The sequence below is a fragment of the Piliocolobus tephrosceles genome, chromosome 4 (assembly GCF_002776525.5).
Source record: "Piliocolobus tephrosceles isolate RC106 chromosome 4, ASM277652v3, whole genome shotgun sequence".
NCBI classification, from domain to species: Eukaryota; Metazoa; Chordata; class Mammalia; order Primates; family Cercopithecidae; genus Piliocolobus; species Piliocolobus tephrosceles.
Window position 1 is genome coordinate 175,297,794 of NC_045437.1, and position 16,950 is coordinate 175,314,743.

Here is a 16,950-nt window from a genome sequence, read left to right on the forward strand (position 1 = left end):
GAAAAGTCATCCATGTTGCCAGGGTCAGGGCATGTATCTACAATTGAGCTAATCCAATTCCGGTCATCCTTTTCATTTTCAAAGACTGATACAGAAACACACATAAGTCAAAATTTGTTCTGAGACATGACTAGAAATATGCTGAGAAGTTCCAGGAAATTTTCTTTTCTTTTTTTTTTTTTTTTTTTTTTTTTTTGATACAATGAGACACACAGAAACGGGATGACATAGCTCCTGTTTATCTGCTGGAAACTGTTATGAAGATACAATTCCTGGAGCTGCTGCAGCTATCTTGTAAGCATGAGAAGAGCTGGTTATAAGAAAAGGCACATTTTCTAGAAGTAACAGCATTGAAAAAATATTAAAAGCCTGGCTCTTGGAGAACATTTTTAGTTGCTCAACTTCTAAAAATCGTGAAATGAGAGAGAGACAGAGACAAACACACACACACACACACAAACACACACACACATACACAGAAATTCCCTCTTATTTAATTCAATTGAGTTGAGCATTTTTCTTGAGGCAAAACTCATATTAACTAATATCCCAAGACACTTTGCTATTGTGACATTTTCTCGGTGACTGAGACTCTCACTTCTTATCATAGAAGACTTTGTCAACAATTACTCTTCTCATTTTGTTTGATTTTTTTAAAGGTTAAAAATCATAGAGGATATAGGCACTAAAACTAAATGTAGATGTCCTATCTCTAACAATGTCAACTTTTTTTTTTTTCCCCCAGAAATTGTGTGGTTCTAGCTATAAATGAGAATGAGTTGTGTGGTTTGTCTTTAAGAATTAAATCTTATTTTTTTTTTTATTTCTTGTGAATATTAAGCTATTGATTTTCTATAGTTGTGCTAATACTTATTTAGAGAAATATAAAATATAAATTTAAAAAATATTGCTTTGTATTTTAGTTAGTTTCCTTTTGCAGCTTCTGATACCAGGTGATATGATGGGAGGGGAAATGTTCAGCTTGTATCTAGTCCAAATCCTGTCCTGTCCTGATTAAACACTATATTTAAAGAAGATTTATGGAAAATGATTGTGAGTTGAGAGGAACTCTTCTCCAACACATTACCAACAGGTCAACTTCTTTATTTTTGCACATTAAGAAATAGGGCCCAGAGAGCCCTGTATAAGTGACTTGCTAAGGGTCTCACCACAGTAGCAAACCTAGGGTCAAATACGCAAATTTCTTCTTCATTCTCTACTTTTATGTCCACTTTGTTTCACTCATTCCTTTAAATATTGAGTCATCCTATGGGTAACTGTTTTAAATCAGAAAGGGTCCACTCATTCTGCTTTTCCTTAAGTACTTGCAGATGGCCCGTGTCAGTCTCCATGACACTAAGAATGCAGACATGTAAATGTGTTTGACCTCATGCAAAGCCTTTTATATTTTTGAAAAGTGAGAGCCAAATTACTCTGAGTGAAGGCCAAGTACTAACACCACAGAGTTAAAGAAGATTGCTGCATTTAGTTTTGCCTACTTTATGCTTATAAGTGAAGTAGCACACCTAAGCATTTATCCAGATAAATTTAAGCCAAAAACTATATCTGGGTTTCATGTTTTTGATATCAGAGACCTAGAGTTTTTGTTTTCACCTTCAGTGTCATGTGTTAATGTAGTCCTGGATTTAGGGGTGTGCTCAAATCTTCCTGGACGAACCATTTTTGGGGTCCTTTTGAAATTGGGCAAAAGTCTGAGGACATTAGCTAGGTTAGGCTTAGTGTATGGCACAGGAAACAGGGTCCAGCAATGTGATTGCTGAGCTCCAGGCACAACTCTTGAGCCTGGGCTATTCAGTTTCAGTTTGATTCTCCACCAGTTCGGGTTTCATGGAGGTCCCAGTCAGCCCTTAGGAGCAGCTGCTGCACTCAGAAAAGAAAGAGGTTTACTTCTGACCTTCTGTGATCTCTTCCTCTGATCTACTGATTAATTACTCCATCTAAAAACCCACGTAACATTCCATCATTACCTCATTTGCCTAGGGTTCAGTTTTCTTTAAAAGGAGTGAGGTGAAGAAAAAGGTTATGGGGGACAATGTGAGTATCAGTTAATTAAATCGTACACATATTTAACATTGAGATCCTAGAGCAACCTAATTTAAGCTTTCATTTGTTCAAACGGATAGGATGTTCATTAAGTTTCAAGAGGTTCTTTGAATTTCACCAGAGGTTCAATTTCCTCATCTAGAGATGTCTGTGTTGAATCCCATCTTGCCAACTGTTGTGACAGCTTGATGACCAAAACTAATGAATGTGGAGTATTGGAGGGGGAGCTGGAGTACAAAGTAGTGGTTCTGGCCTCTGAGATGTTACCCCGTTTGAAGTGTTTATTATCTAGAACTGCAATTTTCCTCCACAAAATAATCTTTCAATAATTTGTAATGAAACACATCACCATGTGTTATTTGGTCAAAGTAGACCTTAATAATTTGAGTTTATCTTGATGTAAGGTTAAAAAAATGCCCTTTGACTTTGATGGCTAATAGTGTTTTCCTCTTTCTTTCATAGTTATGTGGTAAAGACATTGGTAGGACAGAGGAAGACAAGAAAGTTCCACATTGTATTGTTTCTTTCCTGTTCCCTGAGATGAAGGTTGCAATTATTTGGTTCTAGCTATAAATGAGAATGAGTTGAGTGGTTTGTCTTTAAGAATTAAATCTTAATTTTTTTTATTTCTTGTTGATGTTAAGCTACTGATTTTCTATAGTTGTGCTAATACTTATTTAGAGAAATATAAAATACAAATTTTAAAAAAAATTGCTTTGTATTTTAGTCAGTTTCCTTTTGCAGCTTCTGATACCAGGCGATATGGTGGGAGGGGAAATGTTCAGTTTGTCTCTAGTGCACATCTTGTCCTGTTCTGATTAAACACTATCTTTAAAGAAGATTTATGGAAAATGATTGTGAGTTGAGAAAAAAGAATAGGAAATATTTATCTTTGATATTCATAACTAGAGTCTGTGGGGAGTGTCATGGCATCTCTAGCACCTTAAATGAACTTGGTTGGCCTTAACAGATTTTTTATTCTCTTTGATGATGTGCCTGATCATCTCTTCTCCAAAGAGAATCAAGCCTTAGCTTGATCATGCCGAGTATCCTGTTGGATGCATTTCTCCTTACTTTGTATACAATTCCTTTAGTTAGAGCTCATTAAATCTTTTAAGGAACCAGATGCCATTGAATATATTGCTACAAAAGTGTGTTTTTAGTTCCTCCCTCCTTCTCTCCCTTTTCCTTCCTTCCCATTCCTTCATTTCTCGTTCATTTTTATCGAGTGTCTCCTATTTATAAGGTACCAGGATTTGTGCCATCAAAGATAAAGAAACTCAAGAAGCCCATGGTCAACTTAGAAAAATAACACTTGTGTTTGTAATGACAATGTTGTGTGGAGTGTGACGTGGGCCATGGAAGAGGGTGAAGGCCAACGGAAGTGTGGATAACACTTGTATTTGTAATCACAATGTTGTGTGGAGTGTGATGTGGGCCATGGAAGAGGGTGAAGGCCAACGGAAGTGTGGGAGGATGGAAGGGACTCTTCAAGTGGAAGCCATCAGGGAAGTCTTCATATCTTCGCTTAGAAGCCTAGAAGTTTGTTTTTGAGAAAAATAAATTGACTTAAATGAGAAATACACAAGAGGCTAGACTTCAATATCCTGATTGTCTAAGACAACTTGTTCTCCTCCTCCTACTTGTGTTTTTAAAGGAATTTTTGATTTGTTTTTCTCTTATTCAGACTAAACCACTATGAATGCATTTAACCTGTGTGTACAGGAATTTGTTTTCCTGTCGTTTTTTCTACCATCAATATTCACTGACATCTATAAAATCAATTCCAGAAATTCTAATGAAATACTTTTTAAGAATTTTCTCATCATCCCAGAATTTCTGTTAACTAAAACAAAGAATTTTGGAGCCACAGTGAACTTGAGAGATTATTATCCAGGATAACTGCTTCACTTCACAGATAAAGAAACTGAGACCCCAAAAGACAAAGTGACCTGGGTCTCTTATATAAAGCAAAGATTAGAACCAATTTTCTCTGTCTGTGCTTTCTACTCTATTATCTTTTGTCTCTTTTTTAAAGCTCATATAATTTAAGTTAAACTAGCATAAGTAGTATATGACAGAGAACCAGGAAAACAGCTGGCAGTAGGAAGATGATTTAGAATTGCTTTGACTGTGGATGAGGTAGGCCATTTTCACAGAAGTAGCTTCCTTTCTTCTTTCTTTCTTCCCTTATGTCCACCCTTCCACATCATTGCCACAACTTGTGAAATGAAGGCTATTCCTGTCACCTTAATGATACCCAACTAGACAAACTTGCCTCATAGTGTGGCTGAGTGTTGCCCATGCTCATACTTCTCATTTTATTCAAGGTCTAAATGTAGATATTGCAAGTTTCTTTTTTAGGGTTTATTTCATTAAGCTCATGGTTACACCTAGAATAGGTGCATACAATTTTTCTCTCTCTTTATGTATGTGTGAGCGTGTGTGTATATACACACATGTACATACACATATGTAACATGTATGTGTTTTTAATTAGTTCAGGGAGCATAATTGCTTCATCTCATAAATGTATTGAGCAGCTATTTTCTAAAGTAATAGCATTATTCAGAAATGGATTTGTACTCACCAACACACATCAGATTAGGATGCATGCTGTAGCTTGGTGATGCAACTGTAAAATATCTAGGCAGAATAAAGAGTGGGGATAAAACACACACAGAATTTGGAATTTCTATTTTTGTGTCAGAAATACTTTCTGCTTCTGCTGCTCTCAAAAGTCTCTGATGATGGTTTAGAGATATAAAGAGTAACTGGGTCCACTCTTACGATGTTTAAAGAGGCCTTGGCCTAGGGAATGTATTCAGTATTTAGCTGAGAAATTTTAATTTAGTAAAATGTAATAAATTTATTTCAGAACTCAAACAGCACCAACTGAGTATCTAATATATGCATGGAACTGTTAGTAGGCTGTGGTAATTTTGCTAACTACAAAGAAATAAAGTCTTCCTCAAGGATGAAACATCTATATATAGTTGTGAGAAAAGATCAAACTAAGCTCTGACTTTTGGAAAACATAAGTTACAGTGGTGCTCAGTACCTAATATGTACTTACAAAGTGCTTTTTGCTTTGCTTTTTATCAGCTCTAATCTACTCTGTACCAAGGTGGTTGGTTTATTCTGTATGACTTATAGTCAGCAATCTGTACTTTGGCCCAAATTGTCCACTCTAATCAACCACTTCTGAAGATTCTCAAATCTTGACCTTTTCTTTTATCTATAGTCTGTGGAGACTACATAAGTCTAAACTTCCTATTTATTAAATATTTCCCTTCTCCTAGATCTCAGCTTAGCTTGTCTCCTATTTCCAGCCTAACCTACTGACTTCATTTTAATTTACTGAACCTATTACTCTTTGAAAGATAATTCTGCTGTGCCTCTAACTTAATAGTTGGAATTCCTAGAAAAAGTGGGTAAATTTCTGGACACATAGAACCTACCAAGATAGAGTCAGGAAGAAATAGAAAACCCAAATGGACCGATAATAAGCAACAAGATTGAAACTGTAATATAAAGGATCAGTTGGGCATGGTGCCTCATACCTGTAATCCCAGCACTTTGGGAGGCTGAGGCAGGTGGATCACTTGAGCTCAGGAGTTCGAGACCAGCCTGGGCAATGTGGTGAGACTCTTGTCTCTACTAAAATTGCAAAACAATAGCTGGGTAAGGTAGTGCATGTCTGTGGCCCCAGGTACTTGGAAGGCTGAGTTGGGAGGTTTACTTGAGCCCAGCAGACAGAAGTTGCAGTGAGATTGCACCACTGCACTCTAGCATGGGTGTCAGAGCAAGACCCTGTCTCAAAACGTTTTTTTAAGTCTCTCAGCAAGGAAAAGCACAGGAACAAATGAATTCATTGCTGAATTCTACCAAACATGTAAATAATTAATAGCAATCCAATTCAAACTATTAAAATTGAAGAGGAGAGAATGCGTCTGAATTCATTCCACAAGGCTTGCATTGCCCTGATATCAAAACCAGATACAAACAAAATGAAAAAAAGAAAACTACAGGCTAATATCATTTATGTACATGGAAGCAAAAGTCTTCAACAACATACTAGCAAACCAAGTTCAACAGCATATTAAAAAGATCATTCACCACGATGAAATGGGATTCATCCCATAGACGCAAGGATGGTTCAACTTATGCAAATTGACAAATATTATATATTACAGAATTATGGACAAAATCCATATGATCATTTTTAAAAGATGCTGAAAAGCGTTCCATAAAATTTAACATCCCTTCGTGCTAAAAACTCAACAAATTGAGTATAGAAGGAAAATGAGTCAAAGGCCATATATGACAAACTCACAGCTAATATACTGAATAGGAAAAAAAATTGAAAGCCATTCCACTAAGATCTGAAATAAGACAAAAATACCTAATTTCACCACTTCTATTCAACATTGTATTGTAAGCCCTCGCCAGAGCAATTGGGCAAGAGAAAGAAAGAAAGAACATCTAAATTAGAAAGGAAGAAGTCAAATTATCTGTGTTTGAAGACAACATAATCTTACATTTAGAAAAACCTACAGATCCCACCAAAAAAAAAAAAAAACTGTAGAACTGATAAATTCAGTAAAGTTGCAGGATATAAAATCAAAAATTAGTAGCATCTCTATAAATTAATAGTAATCAATCTGAAAAAGAAATCAAGAAAGGAATCCCATTTACAATAGCTTGAAAAAAATAAAGTACCTAGGAATAAATTTGGCCAAAATAGTTGAAGATCTTTATGAACAAAACTATACAACAGTGAAGAAAGATATCAAAGAGGACCTACACACAGAAACAAACAAAGATATCCCATGTTCATGGGTTAAAAGAATTATTGTTAGAATGTCTATACTACCCAAAGTAACCTAAAGAGTCAATGCATTCTCTGTTAAAATACCAATAATGTTCTTTACAGAAATAGAAAAAGATTCTAAAATGTATATGGAGCCACAAAAGACCTAAATAGCTAAAGCGGTCCTGAGCAAAATGAACAAATCTGGAGGAATCACATTAATTGACTTCAAATTATACTACAAAGGTGTAGTAATCAAAACATCGTAGTGCTGGCGTAAAAACAGACATATAGACCAATGGATCAGAATAGAGAATCCAGAAATACATCCACATGCTTATACCTAACTCATTTACGACAAAGTTTCAAGATCATGTATGAAAGAAAAGGCAATCTCTTTAATAAATGGTGCTGGGAAACCTGGATATCCATATGCCCATGAATGAAACTAGATCCCCATCTTTCGCCATATTAAAAAATCAATTCAAAATAGATGAAAGACTTAAATTTAAGCCCTAAACTGTTAAAATACTAGAAAAAAAGCATTGGGGAAGTACTACAGGACATTTGTCTGGACAAAAAGTTGTTTTGGATAACACCTCAAAAGCACAGGCAACAAAATCAAAAGTAGGCACATAGGATTACATCAAACTCAAAACAAGAACATAACCAATATTGTGAAAGAATGAAATTGTTTGCTTACTCTTCTGCACAGCAAAAGAAACCATCCTTTTTTGCTCTTTTTTGCAGGAAAGTAAAAAAATCAAAGTGAAGAGAGAATGTACAGAATGTGGGAGAATATTTGTAAACTGTCCATCTTACAAAGGACCAATACCCACAATATATAAGGAACTCAAACAATGGCAAATAATAGCAGTAATCTAATTAAAAATGGGCAAAAGACCTGAATATACATTTCTCAAAATTAGGCATACAAATGGCCAACAGGTATATTTAAAAAATGCCAGACTTCGTTAATCATCAAGGAAATGCAAATTAAAATCCCTTTGAGATACCATCTCACCCAAGTTAGAATGGCTATTGTCAAAAAGGCAAAGAAGTAGCAAAAGTTAGCAAGGATGCCAGAAAATGAGAACACTCATACACTGTTGGTGGAAATGTAGATGAGTACAGCCCTTAAGGAAAACAGTATGGAGGTTCCTCAAAAAAAGTGAAAATACAGCTACCAGACGATTCAGTAATCCCACTGCTGGATATATATCCAAAGGAAAGGAAATCAGTGTATCATAGAGATATATGCAGTCCCATGATTATTTTAGCACAGTTAACCTAAGTGTCTATCAATAGATGAATGGATGAAGTATTTTAGTCTTTGTGGTATAGGGTTTTGTGTGTTTGCTGGGGCATATCTTCAACATTAAGGCAGCCTGCATGTTGGCCTTAGCCTTTACTTCTTGCTTGCACAGGTCCTCAGGGTCAGCCAAAAGAGAGAGCTGAGCAATCTCTCAGTTCTTTCCTGCTCATGTGCATGTCTCTGCACATTTCTGTGATCTTCAAGATCCTTAGGAATATGTCAAAGCTTCTCAAAGCCATCTGTGGACAGCTCATTCCCTAAATCATACTATTATATTATTATCACTTATTATTATTGAGGCAGGGTTTATGAAAGCCCTCATTCCACCATTCCAGAAGTCCCAGCTGTTGCATTTTTATCTAACCCATGTAAATCACTCCTCAAGGTGTCTGTGACCTCATTGCATCCATATTACTTATATATCAGGGATTATGAATCTAAATTTCAACGAGAGTCAAGTGTGACACAGACGAGAAAACTGGGCCTTTGGTAAGCATCTAGGATGTGCTTGTGGGTACCAAGGGTCCATTTTGGGGAACGCCTCCTCTTCAGGTCTAGCCCACTAGTCTCCATTTGGAAACAGGAACCAAATACTGCCAGATATTGCAGTTTATCAAAAGAAATCTAGATTTTTATAAAAAGAAAGTGTGGGCAATTTTTCTACATTGGTGAAGCAAAATAGCACACTCCTGTGGGCCGGACTTCACCAGCGGGGTCCTTGGTGTTGTGTTCCTTATTAAAATTTGGTGATAATACATACTAGACATTGTCTCTGATTTTTGTTTTGTTTTCTGTAGAAAATAGTAAGTCACGTGATTTTCTTCATAACTGCCTTCTTTTGTAATGTGAGGAAGCTTTGTTATAAGCCTCATAATATTTTTGTTTCCAGCTCATTTTGAATAAGAAACAATCTATCCTTCTGGAGCTTTCTGACAGGAGGCATGAACTGCTTCTAGATAACTTCCTCTTCCCCACTTCTATCTCCAGGTCTCTCAATACTATTTGGGTGTGTGGTCCTGGGCAAGATTCTGTGTGTCTTCATCAACCAAAATTTTACAGGATATAAATCTGGAAGAGGTGAGCGAATGGAAGAAGTTGATCTGATTCTGAAGAGGTCTTGAGTATGAGGTTTTTGTAGTTCTCTGCCATTTTCAGGCAAAGGTCTCCTTTTGCAAATATTCAGTTTTCAACTGCAGACATAACAAAGGCCCATGTCTGTTGCGAAGTAAAATACAATCAACAGGGAGGATCAGAAGTTTTTTTCATCTTCAAACATTTAAACCATCTTAAACCTGACAGAAATGTTTTCTGGGCCCCTCTCAGTTGCTCATTGTAGAGTATGAGAAACTTTGTGCTTTGTTTGCCTAACTCAAAAATGTGGCAATTTGCCCTGAAACTTTGTAAGTATTCTGTAAAGATAAGCGTCAGTTTTTTTTGTTTTTTTTTTTTTCATTCTGGGCAAACTTAACATGAGGTTATGTTTAGCCTACCTTGCCTAGGGTAGGGAATGCTTGTGCATTAATCTTTTTTAATTGTATTTTTCCTTCCTGTGGTCTGTACCATTGTTCTTTGTCAAACCTTCTCTAATGTTCTAAAAAGGCATTATAAAATGGAAATTATTCCCAGTTATTTTCTTCATCAGAAACTTATGATTTTCTCTCCAGAATGTATAGCTTTTTAATGCTAAAGTAGCATTTCTCTCTGGCTGGCCCAGAATTAAACCCTAAGAAAATATATTGCCAGAAAGTCAAATACAGCTTGGCAGTGCAGCACATATGCACCCATTCTGAAAGAGCAGACAGAAATTTATTTTTCAACTTAGTTCTCTCCTAGTACTCACTGGCAAAGATCAGTTGGATGTTAATATCTATTGATTTTGAAATTGGTAGGAAAAGAGAAAATGAAATGTTCGAGGAATGAAAGAGTGAGTTTGAGGAACAAAAATATCTATTTAATTTGTGAACAGGATAATTATAGGTTAGATAAAATATCTGCCTTTCTGAATGTGAGAGGAGCCAGAAAATTTTCTAACTTCTGGAATTATAAATTGGATATCTGAAAGAGACAGACTAACAAAGAAATACCTTATTCTCCCAAATAAGCACCATTTTCTATGAGAAAACTCAATGTGTCAAGTGAGTAACTCAATGTGTCAAGTGAGTGAGAAGACAAACCACAGACTGGGAGAAAATATTTGCAAATGGCACATTTGATAAAGAATTGTTATCCAAAATATACAGAGAACTCTTAAAAGTCAACAATAAAAACATGAACAACCTTATTTTAAACTGCACAAAAATCAAAACAGAAAACTCACCAAAGAAAATATACAGATGGCATATAAGTTTATTAAAATATGCACAACATCCTATATCATTAGGGAATCGCAAATTAAAACAACAGTGAGAGACCACTACGTACCTATCAGGATGGCCAAAATCTGGAGCTCACATTACCCAGTGCTGACAAGAATGTGGAATAACAGGAACTCTCATTCAGTGCTGCTAGGAATGCAAAATGATGCCTTGGATGTACCCAGCAGGAAGCTCATTCATTGCTGGTAGGAATGTAAAGTGGTACTTCAGGAGATTGGCAGTTTCTTAAAACAAAACGAAACTCGCTATACTCTTAACACCCAATTCAGCCGTTGTACTTCTTGATATATATCCACAGGAGTTGAAAATTCTTACAAAAACTTTGCACATGATTGTGTATAGCAGATTTGTTCATATTTGCCAAAACTTAGAAGCAACCAAGGTGTCTCTTAGTAGGTGAATTGATAAATAAACTGTGGTACAGCCAGGCAATTGAATATTATTCAGTATTAAAAAGAAATGAGCTATCAAGGCATGGAAACGTATAGAGTAATCTGAAATGTATATTACTAAGTGAAAGAAGCCAATTTAAAACAACTACATATTGTATAATTCCAACTGTATGACTTCTAGAAAAGGCAAACTATGGAGACATTAAAAAGATCCAGGGTTTAAAGGGAGGGAGGAATGAATAGGTAGGTGGAGCACAGAAGATTTTTAGGGCAGTGAAACTAGTGCGTATGTTACTATTGTAGATACATGTCATTATAAATTTGTTTAAATCCATACAATGTACAACACCGAGAGTGAACCCTAATATAAACAATGAACTTTGGGTGATAATGATGTCAGTATAGGCTCATCAGCTATAACGAATGTACCATTCTGGTGGGGGACCTTGATAGTGGGGCAGTGGGGAGGCTTTGGGAAGGGGATAGGTCGAAGGCATGTGGAAACTCTGTACTTTCTGCTCAATTGTGCTGTGGACTTAAAACTGCTCTAAAAAGCCTATTTAAAAAGAAAAAAAGCTTGATGTGTAGCACAAGGCCATGTTGTTATGTTAATTTTTTTAAAGGAAATTATCAAGATTGCAAAAATTATCAAAAAACTTGTGTGTATCTTTGTTCCAAATTGATTTGTGTTAGGGTTCAGTGAAAACTAAAATAGTAAACATAGTTGAGCAAATAGGCAGGAGTTATCAGCATATTCTGAATGCTAAAGACACAAATTTCTTCTCCCATGTGGTATTTGAAAAGGTTCCTCTTCTCTTCTTTCCATCTTTAAATGTGAGTGCATTCATCATTCTGTTTTATTTCTTCACATTTTCCATCCATGTATTTTTTATAAAGGTAGTGGAGCCAAGAACAAAAGCATTAATCTATTGGTAGACTGATGTGGGACAATTGATTAAATCTTTAGGATCAGTTTCTCAAACCTCACACTCAATGGTGGGTTCTCTATATCACTGATGTTTTCAAGGTTTAGACCTGCCTATCTAAAAGGTTTTTAAAAATATGTCCAGCTTCTGGTTATATTCAGTGCTATCACAATGGGAAAATAATTCTAGATGAGGACATTAAAAAATCTCCTTTGAACACCTAATTTTATTCCTTTAGTGGATCAGAAGCCTGTTAGTAATTTTTTTAATAACTCAGAGGCAGCAGCATTGTATGAAGTTCACACGACCCCTTACCTCGTTATTTTCTAAGTTAGAATTGTACCACGGTGTTTCTTTCTGACCCTAGGATGAAGTATGTTTGCTACTTCTCTCAGACCTGCCCTATCTGTCACTCTGGTTATATTTGAGTCCTGGGGTCTGGGAAGTACATTCCTGATATATTCAGAGTCAGCCAGTCTGTAACAAAGGATGAGATCCATTCCAAGGTCAGATGTTTTGATGTCTTGATGTGTTATCTTCTCTAGAATAAAGAGGATAAAACAGGCTTGGGAAAATTCTAGCCTCTAGGGTTTTACAAACTGTACCCAGACTGGGAAGGAAGCATTATTTTTACAATGCTTCCAGATTGGATCGCTTTTGCATGGTTCAAAGTAAGATATTTTTAGATAACTTTAGAAAACTTAAACTCTGGTTACGAATTGTCTTCATGTTTATGGGAGGCTTTCTGCTCAATCGTAGTTGAAGTCTTGGTTGTATTTCTCTCATCTGTGAGGCAGCTCCTCTGTAAGCGCAGAAGCCTGCAGTGGTCAGCACTCAGATACTGGTGCTTTCATGAGAGTTTTTTGGCCTCTCCCTGGAATGGTACAGGATTTTACAATTGGTAGTGTTATGGCCAAAATCTGCTTATCAAAATAACTACTGAAAATAGTGGGTAAATGGCCTCCTTAGTATGTTGAGTATCTTTGTTCATCTATGACTTGATATATACAGTTGCTGACGATCATCCATGGAATAGATAAGAGCTGGAAAAATACATGGAAATGTTTACCTAGCTCACAAGAGGAAAAGGTGGCCAAATGTTTACTAGCTAGAAAGTATATTAGGACTCCCATTTTCCTAGCAACTCAGTCCTGCACCAGTATTTAAAACTGTTTATAAAATGTTTAAAATTTAAAAATGTTTAAATAGAATCATCCAGGGTCTAGAAGAGGGAGGAGGAATGTAAGGGGTTTTATGGTGAAAAAAGACATATTCTTGTTAGTTCTTCACTCTGTGAATAAACTAAATTATTTTTGAGTATTTCATTTTTAGCATCTGAAATATCCTTTCATGCATGTCACCGAATCATCCTGTGTTTTGAATCAAACACTTTGAGTAACTTGAAAAGTGATGTAGAAACAAAACCTTAGCTCCTTTCCCAACTCTTAATATTTTTATCTTGGTTCCTGGTTAGACTCTTGCCCTAAGTGCCTAAAATCCAAGGAAATACCCCCTACCCCAACATTCTGCTTAGATGTGTTTGCCATTGACCAATTTATGTATGGTTGAGCCCACTCAAGGCAGTTGCTCCCCTTTCTTCCCCTTGTTTATATGTGTGCTGCTGAGTAGCAGAAATAAATGATGTACTTAAAATGAGGACCATATTATTTTAAATGCTCCTGAGTTAGAAAGTGTATATCATATATCATTTCATTATGTGTGGCTTCATTGGACTTCATAGATACTGTATTTTTATGGATCAAGAATGGTAGCAGCCCTATGTTGAACAAGTCTATTGGAGCCGTTTCTCCGACAGCATGTGCTCACTTCACGTCTCTGGGTCATGTTTTAGTAATTCTCACAATATTTACAATGTTTCCATCATTATTATGTTTGCTATGGTGATCTGTGATCAATGATCTTTGATGTGATGATTGTAATTTTGGGGGGATGCCACCAGCTTTGCCCTTATAAGATGGCAGTGTTTAAAGGACAAAGGCATGTGTTCTGACTCTTCTACCAACTGGCTGTTCCCCTGACTCTCTCTCCGTCTCTCTCTTTCTCTCTCTCTCTCTCTCCCTCCCTCTATCCTCAAGCCTCCCTATTACATGAAACAGAATAATATTGAAAGTAGGTAATGTAATAATCCTACAATGGCCTCTAAGCATTTAAATGAAAGGAAGAGTCATATGTCTCTCACTTTAAATCAAAAGCTAGAAATGATTGTTCAGCAAGGAAGGCATGTAGAAAACCTAGACATATTGTGCCAAACAATTAACCAATGTGTAAATGCAAAGGAAAATTCTTGAAAAAAAATTAAATTTCTACCACACTGAACACCCAAGTGATAAGAAAACAGCAGCTTTATTGCTAAAGTAGAGAAATTTTTAGTGGTCTGGATAGAAGATCAAGCCAGTCACAATGTTTCCTTAAGCCAAAGTTAAATCCAGAGAAAGCCCTAACTCTCTTTAATTCTATGAAGGCTGAGACAGGTGGGGAAGCTGAAGAACAAAAGTGGGAATCTAGCAGAGATGTGTTCATGAGACTTAAGGAAAGAAGTCATCTCCATAAAATAAAAGTTCAAGGTGATGCAGGAAGTTCTAATATAGAAGCTGCAGCAAGTTATGTAGAATATCTAGCTAAAATGATTGATGAAGGTGGCTATGCTAAATAGTAGACTTTCACTGGAGAAGAAACAGCCTTGTATTGTAAGATGATCATCTAAGGCTTTCATAGCTAGAGAGAGGAAGTTGATGCCTGACTTAGAAGCTTCAAAGGACAGGCTGACTCTCTTGTTAAAGTCATCAACTGCATTAGACACTAAGTTGAAGCCAATGCTCATGGACCAAAAATCCTATAACCCTTAAGAATAATGCTATATGGACTCTGCCTGTGCTTTATAAGTGGAACTACAAAGCCTAGATGACAGCTCATCTGTTTATAGTACAGTTATTGAACATTTTAAGTCCACTGTTGAGACCTGCTCAGAAAAAGATTCCTTTCAAAATATTACTGTGCATTGACAATGCACCTCTTCACCCAAGAGCTCTGATGGAGGTGTACAAGGAGATTAATGTTGTTTTCATGGCTGCTAACACAATATCCATTCTGCAGCCCATGGATCAAGGAGTAATTTTGATTTTCAAGTCTTATTATTTGAAAAATACACTTTGTAAGACTATAGTTCTCATATATATAGACAACAATTCCTTTAATGGCAATTAAAAACCTCCTGGAAACAATTCACCATTCTAGATGACATAAAGAATATTCATAATTCATGGCAGGAGGTCAAAATAGCAACTTTAACAGGAGTGTAGAAGAAATGGATTCCAACCCCTTACTTTGAAGGGTTCAATGTAAAGTCACCAGCTGCTTTAGTTCCTAGAAACTTGAGTTAAGGAAGTAACTGCAGATGTGGTAGAAATAGCAAGAGAACTAGAATTAAAATTGGGTTCTGAAGATGTGATTGAATTGCTGCAATCTCATGGTAAAACTTGAACTGATGAACGTTGTTTCTTATGGATGAAAATAGAAAAAAGTTTCACGAGCTGGACTGCACTCCTGCTGAAGATACTGTGAACATTGTCAAAATGTCAACAAAGGATTTAGAGTATTACATAAGTTTAGTTAATAAAACAAGGACAATTTTTGAAAGGACTCCAGTTTTGAAAGAAGTTTAATGGTAAGTAAATGCTATAAAAAATGCTATGGAGATTTTTTTTTGTAAAAGGAAGAGGTAATTGAAGATGCGGACTTTGTCTTACTTTAATAAATTGCCACAGCCACCCCAAACTTCAGGAAACACCAACCTGATTAGGCAGCAGCCTTCAACAGTGAGGCAAGGCCCTCCACCAGCAAAAAGATCATGACTCTTTGAAGGCTCAGATGATTGTTAGAATTTTTTAGCAACAAAAAATTTTTAATTAAGCTTTGTGCATTTTTTGAGACATAATTTTATTGCACACTGAAATGACTACAGTATAAACATAACTTTATATGCACTGGTAAACCAAAAATTATGGTATGACTTGCTTAATAGGGTATTTTGCATTACTGCCACAATCTGAAACTGACCTTCCAATATATCCAAGGTATGCCTGTATAAGAAAAATGTAATATATATTTTTTTCAGTTTCTGATCTGTGGATAGAGGCTTGGTGCTTCAAAAATGTTTGATTTGGCTAATGCTAGGGAAAATTACATAGTACATTTCTTTTTAAAGTGGTACTGTTGTTCTCTCCCTTTTTGCTCCCACAGAATATCTCTGTGAATGCAATGGATTTCCTCATTCTCAGCCAACTTTTAAGAATAGAGGTCATTTGCATAATGCTGATGTGTAGTTGCAGTTTTTTCTTTTTGGAGGCACATAGAATCCTCATTCTTTGCACACTGCTTTCCTCTTCCTCTTCTCTCTGTCATTCCCAAAGAAGATGGTCTTAATAATTTAGATCAAGGGAGTCTTCACAAGGTAGCCTCCAAAGAGCTGAGAATAGCTATGAAAGAGAACAGAGAGGAAGAAGTGACTGAGTCTTTCTCTTTATACTGGAGAAAATAACATCTTGGTGATGTGATGGTAACTCCCTCTCTCATTTATCTACCTAAAGGCCCTCTACAAGGATCTTTCACTGCCTTGGTGAGGATCTATCAAAGATCCACCTTTTCTTCACATTCAGATAAAAGCATTATCACACCTGAAAAATTTGGCCCAGGCACAGTTTGGCCGTCATCTCTTTGAGAAAACATTTGTCAAACTTTCTAGCCAGGCCCTCCTTTGGGCACCCAAGTCCCTGATACCTACCTCTGCCTTAGATAGTATAGTGTTATTGAAATGATCTGATATGTTTACTATCTCTGTATTTCCAGTCTGTATTAGTTCGTTCTCATGCTGCTATAAGGACATACCCAAGATTGAGTAATCTGTAAAGGAAAGAGCTTTAATTGACTCACAGTTCCACAGGGCGAGGGAGGCCTCAGGAAACTTATAATCATGGTGGAAGGAGAAGCAAACGTGTCCTTCTACACATGGTGGCAGCAAGGAGAAGTGCAGAGTGAGGTTGGGGGA

At 36.3% G+C, this 16,950-nt stretch overlaps 1 long non-coding RNA gene across 1 annotated transcript; it reads right to left on the bottom strand.

Moving 5' to 3' along the window:
- Positions 1-12,091: 12,091 nt before the first annotated feature.
- On the bottom strand, positions 12,092-16,049 carry LOC111527839. The gene is made up of 2 exons (XR_002726796.2): positions 15,963-16,049; positions 12,092-12,759 (listed from the first exon to the last, which is right to left on the bottom strand). It is a non-coding gene; the product is annotated as an uncharacterized LOC111527839 (long non-coding RNA).
- Between the last annotated feature and the right edge of the window lie 901 nt (positions 16,050-16,950).